The sequence below is a fragment of the Dipteris shenzhenensis genome, chromosome 24 (assembly GCF_047967505.1).
Source record: "Dipteris shenzhenensis isolate YYH24624 ecotype China chromosome 24, Dip_SZ_1.0, whole genome shotgun sequence".
Taxonomy (NCBI): domain Eukaryota; kingdom Viridiplantae; phylum Streptophyta; class Polypodiopsida; order Gleicheniales; family Dipteridaceae; genus Dipteris; species Dipteris shenzhenensis.
Genome location: NC_141619.1, coordinates 8,442,518 through 8,455,454, shown reverse-complemented (window position 1 = coordinate 8,455,454; position 12,937 = coordinate 8,442,518). Strand labels below are relative to the sequence as shown.

At 45.3% G+C, this 12,937-nt stretch overlaps 1 protein-coding gene across 4 annotated transcripts in view; it reads right to left on the bottom strand.

The window, feature by feature from the left end:
* Positions 1-12,937, bottom strand: part of LOC147886165 (P-loop containing nucleoside triphosphate hydrolases superfamily protein) — a 132,774-nt gene that overhangs the window by 85,854 nt on the left and 33,983 nt on the right. The gene's annotated exons all lie outside the window — the stretch shown is intronic.

Below are 12,937 nucleotides of genomic sequence, written 5' to 3'. Positions count from 1 at the left end.
GCCAGCCCTAAATGGGCCGACTGGCTGGTCTGCCCCAAAACCAGCCCTTTAAGGGCTCCAAAACCGGGGCCTTTTGCCCCACACTTCTAGGGCTTTTGGCCCTCCAATCTAGGCAGGGGCCCAGCCTATATAAGGCATGCCACTGCCCACTAGCAGCCCCATTTGCTGCTCCACCAGGCCCCAGCCATATCAGCACCTGTTCACCCTGCTGCTGCTGGTTCTGCCCTCTGCCAGGCTCTTCTCCAGCCATGTGTGCAGCGCTGTACTGAACCGTACTGCTGCTGACATCATCGCACCCTGCCAGGTCAGATCTAGGGCTTGCTGTCCCCGCCTTCTGCTCCTTCCACAGGTTCCGTCCTTTGCAGCCTTCTTCTCTTGTGAGGTGCTGCCCATGTGGCAGCCCCCTCTCTCTTTCTTCTCTAGGCATCTTCTGCCCTAGGTCTCCCTCCCCCACGCTCTCCTCATTTGGGGGCTTACAGATGGGGAGGTGACCTTTCCAACATTGCATTGATGCCTTGTCACAGTTAGGTGTCACAGTTGTTGAGAAATGCCTTAGTTTTGACCCTGGCACTTGGGTACTAGAGGTGCACTAGAATTGGATGCATTTTGTAGCCAAGTGCTGGCTTGTGCAGTGGATTGCTAGTGTAGCAAAGTACAAGGGTGCGCCCTTGTGGATTCCACTTTTGAAGAATTAAATAAATACCAAAAGGGGAAGTATTTGGGGCCAGTGTGGTGTCCCATGTTTGGTTCCATTGAGCAGGGGCACTCTAGCCTCCCTTTAAGTCTCTTCAAGATTGTTTATTAGTGGCAATTAACTAATAGAAGTGACTGGAAATGGTGCAATGTGGCTGCAATGGGAAGTTAGCTACAGTTTACTGTCCTTTAGTTAATTGAAGGCCGGTGTGTGTGTGTGTGTGTGTGTGTGTGTGTGTGTGTGATGTGTGTGTGTGTGTGTGTGTGTGTGTGTGTGTGTGTGCGTGTGTGTGAGAGAGAGAGAGAGCGGGGAGGAGCGTCGATCGTGAGGGTCTGAGTGCTCGCTGATCAGCGTCGTCCGAGATCGTTTGGCGCCCGCCTTTTTGTCCGTACCTCCGTGCGGCCGTCGTACGGTTCCCGTACAGCTTTTGCGTCAGGTTACCTTACCATCGCGGCTCCGTTCAACCCTGCACGACAGTTCTTACCTGCAGTCTTTCTTCCCAAAGTCCGTACAGTCCGTCCGTACTGTTCCTGTTTAATCCTTCCGTACAGTCGTCAAATTTTCCGTACAGACTGTCAGCAGTCCCGTACAGCTTGTCAATCCTTTCCTGCAACCTCTCAATCTGTCCGTACAGTTCTGTCAGTTTCTTCGTGCATCCGTACAGTGCTTCAGTCCAGCATCCGTACAGCCTGCCAGCCCTTCTTTGTGCCCTATCCGATTCTCTCTATTTGATATCTGTTGAATCCCTTAGCCTCCATGGCAGAAGCAAACAAGTACTATGTCAAGGGATTATGTCTCTCAAATCATGTTAAAACTTGGTTTTGGGCCAAAGCTAGTTAATGTCATATATTGGCTTTACTCAAATTCCACTGCACAATGCTTTATAGGGAATCATTTGTCTGAGTCTTGGACTCTCGAACGTTCAGTTCGACAGGGATGCCCTCTCAGTGCTTTGCTTTATGCCATCGCTTCACATCCTTTACTTCTTTATATGGATCACATGGTTGATACTGGACAGCTAGAGGGGCTTCAGATTTCTGGTTCACGACCCTTCATTGCACAGGCCTATGCAGATGATTCATTCTTCATGCCAAAGAACAGTCCATTGGAGATTCGCCTCTTGATGGATACCCTTTCAGATTTTGGATTGGCAGCTGGTCTTAAAATTAATTTTCAGAAATCAAAACTCTTGCCTCTCAAGCATTGTGACTGGCATGCTATCCTGTGGCCAGGCCGGATTATTTATCCGGAAAACATAGTAAGACATTTGGGCTATCCTATTGGCTGGAAAATCAGCAATAAGCAACAAATGTCGTGGGTGTCAAACAAAATTCAGGACAAATTAGAATATTGGAAGATCTCCACTTGGCCTCTACATGTACGGCTTCGAATTGTCCAGTCTATTGTTCTAGCTTATGTCCAGTTCTACCTTCCTCTATTACATTGGTCATCTCGAGATCTCACATCTTTTATGTCTCAAGCCATGGAGATTTTTTGGAAAACTAAGCTTCATAAAAAAGCTTTACGGTTGCTCAAAATGGACTTGCTTTGCTCACCAAGAATGCATGGTGGTTTGAATATAATAAACATCAAATATCATGTGTTGGCAAGAAAGATCACCATGCTCAAGACATTTTTTCAACAAGAGCAGCCTTGGTCTATCATGCTGGCAATTTTGTGTGGTCAGATGAGCACAAATGCTTATGGACATTGGCTAGTTGATCCATCGGAAGTAGTACTTGGAAAATTTCAAGGTAAAATCCCTGGTTGTCCATTTTCTAATTCCTTGATTCAGGACTGGAAGCAAGTACTCTCTCACATCAAATGGTCTCCTCATCCTGCTTCTATAGCTTCTTCACTCAGAATGGAAAGTATTCATTGGAGTGTTGTGTTTTCCTCTCCCCTTGCTGTTCGACAACCCATCAGAGCTTACAATCTTATGAAATTGGGTATCCGGTTCATTGATGACGTGGTAGATATGCAAGGAAATATTCTCACTTTTCCAGTAGCATGTCGACAATACAATCTGGGGATGCATCATAGACCTATTTGGAAAGCTATTGCTGATCTCCTACTCCCTCTGGTTCCGATTCCGACATTGAATGTCAAAGATAGGCTTCAAGATTGGCACCTTCAGTCTTCAAGTCCAAGCATATCCTCTAGGCCTTTGCAGTTATTGACTTCTATATACGCTTATCGATTGATATTACCTCCTCCCTGGATTGCCCATCATGCTAATTCTCTATGGCATCTGAACAAATCATTAGCCTGGTGGAAAGGAAAATTGCAATTGATATGGAAGTTGAAAATGCCATTGAAGCAACGACTCTTTCTATGGAGATGTATTGTTGGTATTCTTCCAGTGGGAGTGAAATTGGCTCAAAGACGGATAGCTTCACCTCTTTGTCCAAGATGTCACCTTACATCTGAGAGTATTCCGCATTTATTGTGGTTTTGTTCATATTCCAGAGACCTTCTAGAGAATATCTCCTATTTCTTATCTCTCAGATTTCCAACACACAGGTTCTACAGGTTTTTCTGGATGTATGGCAAACTATCAGCTTCTTTGTCACAGTATTCTCTCTTCTTCCACTGGATCAGATACTAGGCCTTATGGACCCTCTAGCTACAGCGCAACCAAGCATATCTGAATTCTCCCCTTCAGCATCCTTATGAGTTCTTCAGAGCCTCATTGCGGCAATCTTTATATGATGCCTTATATGAGGAAGATTTGGATGTTTCTTGTATTCAACTTTTCTTTTACTGCTTCTGATGGATAGGGCTTTGGCTCTCTTTTGAGCACTGCCCGGATTTAAATGAATGTTTCATAATATAAGTATCTTGGTTTCACCAAAAAAAAAAATTATGTGTGTGTGTGTGTGTGTGTGTGTGTGTGTGTGTGTGTGTGTTGGGGACTTAGGTGTGTGTGTGTGTGTGGTCATCCCTGCGCAGACCTGAGCGCAGGCCCGCATGCTTTCTCCGACCTCTGCTTCTTTTTGTGTGCACGTACGTCTTCGTCAGTCTTTCCATACCACTGCAGTTTTCAGCGTCCTGTCAACCTTTCCGTACAGCCCAGTCTCTTCCGTACAGTTTCTGCTGGATATTTCCGTACAGTCTAACTTCGTCCGTACAAAGCTTTCCGTACAGCCCCGTTGGTGTTCGCCCTGCTCTTGCTCGCCTACTTTAGCTGCTGCCAACCGCTCCTTCTTGCCATCTGCTTTCCTCCCCCCGTTGCTGTGTATCACCCATCCATAACTGTGCATAAACCCTGCTGCCCTTTCTTGCTTCATCAATTCTGCCCTGCTCACCTTCATGGAGGACCATATTAAAAGCTATTCTCCGAAGAACTTGTCCCGAGACCCTAAAAGACAGCAATTCGAATTCTCTACCTCAGCCTCTGAAGATGCTCACTATGTTTTCGATATGCTCAAGGATGAATTTCACCACAGCCGGAAGGAGTGGGCCAAACCTCCCTCGGCCCTTAAGTATAAGCTGAAGCTGCCCTCATTGGTTACTCCTCTCCGGAAGTTCTCTCAGCAAGCACCTTCTGCAAATGATGTGGCTCAGTGGGTTCAGGCTTTGTTGGGAGGTCGCTTTGTTGAAGGAGTATACTTTGCTTCTCGAGGTTTTTATGAAGTGCACTTTTTGGATGCCTCATATCGTCAGCAGATATTGGAGATGTCTCATCTATTCTATGGCAGACAAATGGTGCATGTCATGCCATGGTCGCCAAATAAGGATTATCACGGTCTCATTCGACATCACTGCCCTGTATGGGTTGAGGTAGTGGATTTTCCGAATTATATGAGGGCTGAGCTACCAAGTCTGGCAGCTACTTTGGGGCAAGTTGTATGCCCACCCCAACCTTCGGGCAATTTGTGTTCTTTGGGATACAGATGACCCAACCCCTCCTTCCATTGCGGTAGAGGTGGAAGCTGTTCCCTTGGGCGAAAAATGTTTTGATTTGAAATGGGGAGTATTTGCAGGTGCTTGTTTTACTTGTCATAAATTTGGCCATCTAGCTTCACAGTGTCCTGCAATACTGCATCAGCTCCTACCTACAGCTATTGCTCCAGAAAATACTACCTCTCCAACTTATGGTCCAGGGCCTAAGGCAACGCCTAGCAAGTTGGGTGATGTGGCATCTAAATCTGTTCTTCCCAAAGAAAGTGTGGTCCAGGTTTCAGCCAAGCAAAAGGATGAGGGAAAGGGCAAAATTTCAGAATCCAATGCCTCTCCTCAGGGTGCCTGGTAGCAACCCAAAAAGGTATTTGCGCTTAATCCACGACCGTTATAATCTCGGCATTGGGATGCCTCTACTTCCACCCCTGGTCAGGCCTCTACCCCTGCTGATAGCCTGACTTCTCGATTGTGGGTTGATGTGCTCAAGAAGGGCATTCCTGTATGTGACAATGATGCGGATGATAGAGCTACAAGTCCAGGAGGCCAGGTGGATGTCGATGTCATGGCTGAGGCCTGACAGCTTATACCTTACTATGTTTCTTGGCTCAACTGTACATATCCTCTATGTCTGCTTCAATTACTTGCATTACATACAATGTTCAAGGTCTTTGCAATGTCAATAAGTGGAGACTTTTTTGGCACTATGTACATAGAATGCACCCCGATGTAATTTCCTTACAGGAACACAACCAACACTTCTTGGCTGGCCAGCAAGGCCATTTTGCTTATTATGACATCTTTTATGCTGGTACGATGCACTTTTCCGAGGTATGCATGCTGGTAAAACATGATATGCAGTCCACGGTTGCTGTATGAAAAGGAGGACTCTTTTGGGTGGCAAGGTCAAAAGGATACAAGGTTCCATCCACCCAAAGGTCAAGATGCTTCTTCCCTTGTAATCAAAGACTGTGAAGCACACTTTGAGGAGTTCCACTAAACCCCAAATGGCACGTGCTTGCATATTCAGCCTCCAATTGCAAGTTCACATGGTACTTGTTGGATATGTCCTTCTTGCAAATTGCAATTAATGTTAGCAAACACATGAGTGCAATCTCACAAGCAACAGATGGATGCAATCAGCTCTTATAGGCAGCTCACCTCTTCTGAACAGGATTCTTGCACTTATGCAGTTCATATCATCCATCAAAATGATATTCGTAAATTAAAGAAGTGGCAAATCCGAGCTCGCATGAAACCCCTTTTGGATAAGGGCTGCTCCTCCAAGGCCTTCTTTAAAAGCCTGCATGCGGATAGGCGAAAAGAGGATATTTGCAGGATCAGGCGGGATGATGGCACCTGGACCACCTCCAAATCAAAACTGGAATCGCAATGCTCGAGTCATTTCCAGCATCTCTTTTCTCCTCAGCCTGATTATTCGATGCAAGTGAACGCAGCTAGGTCTCAATTCCTTATGCATGTTCAGTCTATATTGTCTCAGGAACAGGCTCATGCATTGGAGCAGCAATTTATGCTTAAGGAACTAGATGATGCTTTGAGTCATTTACGTAAAGGCAGCTCTCCTGGTTGGGATGGATTGACTGTTGAATTCTTCCATGATCAATCATGCTTGGGCAGAACAATCTCTTCCCCCTTCTTGGAAACATGGGCTTGTCAAATTGATCCCCAAAAAAAGATTGTGTGAGACAATGGCTGATTGGCGGCCCATATCTCTTATGCTAGTCATCTACAAACTCATTGCCAAGATGATTGTCCTTAGGGTTCGATTTATCTTGCAAGCCGGACTTCATCCCAAGCAGTATGGGTTTGTTCCCAGAAGGCAGATTACTGACAATATCTCCAATGCTTTGCTTGCAATTGAGTATGCCAAATATTCTAAACAAGATGTTCTCATTCTGCAAGTGGACATTGCGAAAGCATTTGATACTGTCCATTGGGATTTTATTTCTCAGACAATGCATAAATTGGGATTTGGCCCTCGGCTCGTTCATGTTATTTACTGGTTGTATTCTCATGCCACTGCACAGTGTCTGCTTGGTAGTGGGTTGTCAAGGACGTGGACTATGACCCGTTCAGTGAGACAGGGATGCCCTCTTAGCTCCCTACTGTATGCCATTGCTACTCATCCGTTATTGTTGCATATGGACCATCTTGCACATACAGGACAGCTTCATGGCTTGCAAATTCCAGGGGCACAGCCGTTACCTGCACAAGCATATGCTGATGATTCATATTTCATGCCCAGGAATTCTCAAAGTGACCTCTCTCATTTGATGCATACTTTGAATGATTTTGGCATAGCTGTTGGACTGCATATCAACTTTCAGAAATCGAATCTTCTAGCATTGAAAGAAGCTGATTGGCATGCACTTCTCTGGCCAGGCCACATTATTTCTTCCCATACCATTGTGAGGCATTTAGGGTATCCCATTGGCTGGAATATTACCCCTCAACAACAGCTTAAATGGGTGCTTCAAAAGATTAACAATAAGCTGGAATACTGGCACTTGTCAACTTAGACTCGACTTCGGATAGTCCAGTCTATCATTATGGCATATGTGCAATTTTACTTGCCTCTTCTTCACTGGTCTTTTAAGCATTTGGCTTCCTATATGTCCCAGGCTATGGAGATATTTTGGAAAAGCAAATCTCACAAAAAGGCTTTGCAACTACTTCCCATGCAGTCTGTTTGTTCTCCTAAGACTCATGGCGGACTGAATATTCTCAATCTTCAGTTTCATATGTTGGCAAGAAAGAGCACTATGATTGCTGATTTCTTTCAGCAAAAACAGCCATGGGCTATTATGCTAGCAGCTATGTGTGGAAACATGAAGTCTCATGCATACGGGCATTGGATTACAGATCACTGGGAAGCAGTCATGACCACCTTTTAGGGAAAAATTCCTGGCTGTCCTATTTCTACTGCTTTTATTCATGACTGGAAGAGAATTCTCTCTTATGCTAAATGGTCAGGTGCTTCCTCCCATCAAGGTAACTCTCTTCGTTTGGAAAGCATCCATTGGAGCAAGGTGTTTGAATCGCCTCTTGCTTTACAGGCACCAATTAAAGCATATAATCTTATGAAATTGGGCATAAGATTTGTCGAAGATGTGGTGGATCAACATGGTTATGTGCTCTCATTTCCACAAGCTTGCAGGACATTCCCCTTGGCTCTGCATCATAGGCCCATTTGGAGAATACTTACAACTATGTTGCAGCCATTTGTTCCTGTTCCTCCGTTGTTTGTTCAAGACAGATTACTGGACTGGAATCTGATTTCCTTGTCTCCTGCTACCTGTTCACTTTCACTGCATAATTTGACATCTTCGATGGTCTACAGATTTCTTCTTCCACCGCCATGGATTGATAAGCATGCACACACTCTTTGGAATTTGGATAGGCCTTTATCTTGGTGGCAATCAAAAATTGCCATTGAAACAGAGGCTCTTCCTTTGGAGATGTATAGTGGGAGCTTTTTCCATTGGGGTGAAATTGGAAGCACGTCGTATTGCTTCCTCTTCCTGCCCCCGTTGCTCTCATCACCATGAGACAGTTCCCCATTTGTTATGGTCTTGCCCGCACTCTCGTATACTGATCACTCATGTCTCTCATTTGCTACGGCTCCGGTTTCCCTCTATCAGATTCGGGAAACTCTTTGGATGTTTGGATGCTTCTCACCTTAGATGTCTCCATTCGTCCTTTTCTTTCACTGGGCTCGCTTTTGGGTACTATGGACTATTTAAACACAGAGATTGCATTTTAGGATGGGACAACAGTTTCCTCAGGCATATGCTTTCTTCAGAATGTCCCTCAAGCAATCTTTATATGATAGTTATGCTGCGAGGGACTTGGATGCTACTAGCCTTGAAGTGTTTTCTCACTGTTTTTGAGTTCTTTCATTAGGCTCTCCTTTGGAGTCTTATGTCATGTACATTGATTTCATGCTAATTTTATAGTTACTGGTTTCACAAAAAGTGTGTTGGGGGCTTACCTTGGTTACCTTGGAGATGATGCTCTTACCTTGGAATAGTGGAAATGGATGATGCTCTTACCTTGGAGAGACCTTTACCTGACACAGAACTTGATAATGCATTGTTCCACCTCAGCAAATACAAGTCCCCTGGCTGGGATGGCCTTACGGTGGAATTTTATATTTCTTTTTGGGATGATTTGAAAGAAGTCCTCTTGCAAATGATCAATGTTGCCTAGCAAGAAAATCAGTTGCCGCACTCTTGGAAGCATGGCATAGTCAAACTTGTGCCCAAAAAACATCTGTGTGACCATATGTCAGATTGGAGGCCTATTATTTTGATGCCTGTAGTTTACAAACTCATTGCCAAAATGATTGTGCATAGGCTTCACAGGATACTGGATGCGGGACTTCATCCTCATTAGTATGGGTTTGTGCCGCGAAGACAAATCCATGACAATATATCCAATGGCTTGACTGCAAGTGAATATGCTAAGTATTCGCATCAAGATGTGCTTATATTGCAGGTGGATATTGCTAAGGCATTTGACACTGTTCAATGGGATTTTATCTCTCAAATCATGACAAAGTTGGGCTTTGGTCCCAAGATAGCAAATGCAGTTTACTGGCTTTATTCTGGCTCTACTTCTCAGTGCATTCTTGGGGGTCATCTGTCTTGGTCATGGACATTGGGTCGATCAGTTAGACAGGGCTGCCCTCTTAGTGCTCTCTTCTATGCCATTGCGACCCATCCCCTTTTAATGTATCTTGATCATCTTACAAACACAGGACAGATGACTGGTCTTAAAATCCCTGGGGCTGCATCTTTTTTGGCACAAGCATATGCTGATGATTCCTTCTTTATGCCACAAAATTCTCCCCGGGAAGTTCACATGCTTATGACCACTCTTTCATTGTATGGTTTGGCAGCGGGATTGCATGTCAATTTTGACAAATCTAAATTACTTCCCCTGAAACAATGTGACTGGCATTCTATTCTTTGGCCAGGTCATGTGGTGCATTCCAAAGATGTAGTCAGGCATTTGGGATATCCCATAGGATGGCATATCACCAGAAAGCAGCAGCTAAAATGGATCTTCCAAAGACTTCAACATAAACTGAAATACTGGAAGATTTCTACTTGGCCTCTTCATGTCAGGCTCAGAATAGTGCAGTCCATTGTAATGTCCTATGTCCAGTTCTATTTGCCTTTGCTCCATTGGTCCTCCAGGGATATTTCAGCCTTTATGTCTCAAGCTATGGAGATGTTATGGAGGACAAAAACTGTTGTGAAACTGATGAAGATGGAAATGGTGTGCTCTCCTAGGATGCATGGTGGACTTAATGTCCTCAATATAAGATATCATATACTTGCAAGGAAGGCGACTATGCTGCATACTTTTTTTCGCCAACAACAGCCATGGACTTGTATGCTAGCATCCACGTGTCTCAACATGAGGACTTGTGCTTATGGTCATTGGATTACTGATCATTGGGAGGTTGTCATTGGGAGATTTGTAGGGAAGATACCTGGCTGTCCTTTCTCTACTGCTCTGATACTTGACTGGAAACAAGTACTTTCTAAGGTCAAATGGGCTACTGATAATTGCTCGGGGACAAACTCAATGAGGAAAGAAAGTATTCATTGGAGTGACATCGTTGACATTCCACTCGCTTTACAGGAACCTGTTCGGGCATACAATCTCATGAAATTGGGAATTAGATACATACATGACGTGGTAGATGATCACGGCTATGTCTTATCTTTTCCTCGGGCCACTGCTTCCTATGCATTGGGAATGCATCATAGGTCTATATGGAAGAAAATTGCTGATTTATTACATCCTTTTCTACCTGTTCCTCCTGTGGCTGACACAGACAGGCTTACGGATTGGCAATTGCAACCCTCTGCTACATGCACTCATCCTGTTTCTCTTCCTGCCTTAACCTCCATCAAAGCCTACACGCTTCTTCAGCCTGCTCCATCGATTCAGCAATATGCTAATTCTCTGTGGCATATAAGGAAGCCCCTCTCATGGTGGCGGAATCTCGAGATGTTATGGAAGTGTAAAATGCCATTGAAACAATGACTTTTTCTTTGGAGATGTATGACAAGCACATTGTCAGTGGGGGTCACACTTGCTAAACGTCGCATTGCACCATCCACATGTTTAAGATGTCAGGCTCCTTCAGAGACTGTTCTTCATTTGCTTTGGCACTGCCCGTGTTCTAGGATCCTCCTCAGGAGAATTTCAGATTATCTTTGGCTCCGTTTCCCGAGTCACAGATTTGGGAAACATTTCTGGCTCTTTGGCAGATTTATGAGGTCTTTGTCTCAATACTCACTATTTCTCTCTTGGGTGAGATATTGGGCTCTTTGGACAATCTGGAGTGAGCATAATTTGGCATACTTGGGTCGGCAGATTCACAAGTCATATGAATCTTTCCGAGCCTCATTGCGGCAATCCTTATATGATGCCTGCCATGAGGGTGATATGGATGCTTCTTGCATAGAGCTTTTCTTTTTATGTTTCTGATCTTTGGGATACTCTCCATTTCGGAGACCTCCCATCATGTAAATTTATGAGCATATAAATATACTGCACTGGATATTACCCCAAAAAAAAAAAAAGTGTGTGTTGGGGGCGGGGGGGGAAGAGAGAGGGAGAGAGAGAGAGAGAGAGAGAGAGAGAGAGATGTACGAATGTCCACAGGAGACCTTGCGGGCCTATGGGACGAATTGCACAAAAAGAAGGCTCATACAAGCCTCGATGGATTGAAGCCATAGTTGCACGAAACGGCCGTTTTGTGGCAGGAAACGGAAACGGCGAAACAGAAACGGCGTTTCTTGAAAGCACCGTTTCGTAAAACTTGTTTTTGCCCTAGACCCCCAAAATCGTGATTTCGCCGCCTGGCTCCTTTTTTCGCCGCCTCCCGCCCATTGCACTCCTTCTGTGCATCCTTGCTGCTCTCTCCACCTTCTCTAAGCTCTCTCCATCCCTCCATCCTTTGCTCTTGGACTCTCCACCCCGTTTTCCTCGGACCTCCATCCTTCTCTCTCCATCCTCTTCATCCTTCTCACTTGAGGATGACGATGACGAGGAGTCCATGGATGATGCAGATGATCAGTAGTGATGTGCCTTGGTCCTTGTCACTTGACTACGACTGTACAGACTACAGTGCTAGCCTACTCCTAGTCATGACACTTCAGATGCATCATGCATGCAGCCTGCAGGCTGTAGCATGATGAGACTATGTTATTTCTTTTTTTATGATAGTAGATACAGTACTTACTACTGAGTATACTTTGGACCTTGGTACCAGGTGGTAGCTGCTTTTTTTTATATCATCCATGGGTGCTTTTATTTTGAGTCTTGCATGACTCATGAGTCATGATCATGAAAGTTGTGGATCATAGAACCAGCCTTCTCTAGAAAGCAAATGTGTGCAATGCATGCAGAATTCGAATGTTGATTGGCCCTCCAATGGGGAAGAGCGCCCTCGTGAGAGTACTTGTTTCTATTTTCGACCTACATGCAAGGCGTGTGTGAGAGATGGCGGATGAATGCAATGTGAATGAAGAATGCTACGTGAGATTCACAATGAAAAGGTAATACCCTTTCATTAATGTCCCTTGAGATCACTCAAGTTCCATCTTCCCATTTACACCTACCCTTAACCTATGACCCATGCATCTACCATTCAATGCACCTCAATGCACCCTTCCCTTCCTATTGCCCCTAGTCTCAGCCAATTTAGTGAGGTCTTTCAAGGTGGTTGGGTTGAACATTTCAACCTCATACCTCACTTTCGGGGTTAGGGCTGCTAAATACTTCTTCCTTCTATCATCCTCACTCTTCTCAGGTAACTCTAAAGAGAGTTTCCAAAACCTAGCTGTAAATTCAGCGTTACTCTCATTTTTGAATTGCCTGAACCTTTCCCAGCGGAAGGTCAATTCTTCTTCATGCCTCGGAGGCATGAAAGTGGCCTTAAGCTGCTCTCAACTTGAACTCCTTTCGCCAACTTGAACTCCTTTCGCCAAAGCCGTATTCTCAACACGTCGCAGCCCAGCCCGTCGCCCAGCCCGTCGCCAGTCCATCCCGTCGCTGCCCAGCCCGTCGCTCAGCCAGCCCGTCTAGCCAGTCCGTCGCTCAGCCAGCCCAGCCCGCCCTACCTAGCTCGTCGTTAGCCTAGCTCGTCGTCTCCCGCCCAGCCCGTCGTCTCCCACCCAGCCCGTCGTCGTCGTCTCCCCACTCTTGGCTGGGCTGTACCCCAGGCCCAGCCAAGGGGTTAGTTCAGCCAAAAGGGGGACAGTCGATATGGCCAGCCCATCCTCCCCTCACCCCCCCAAG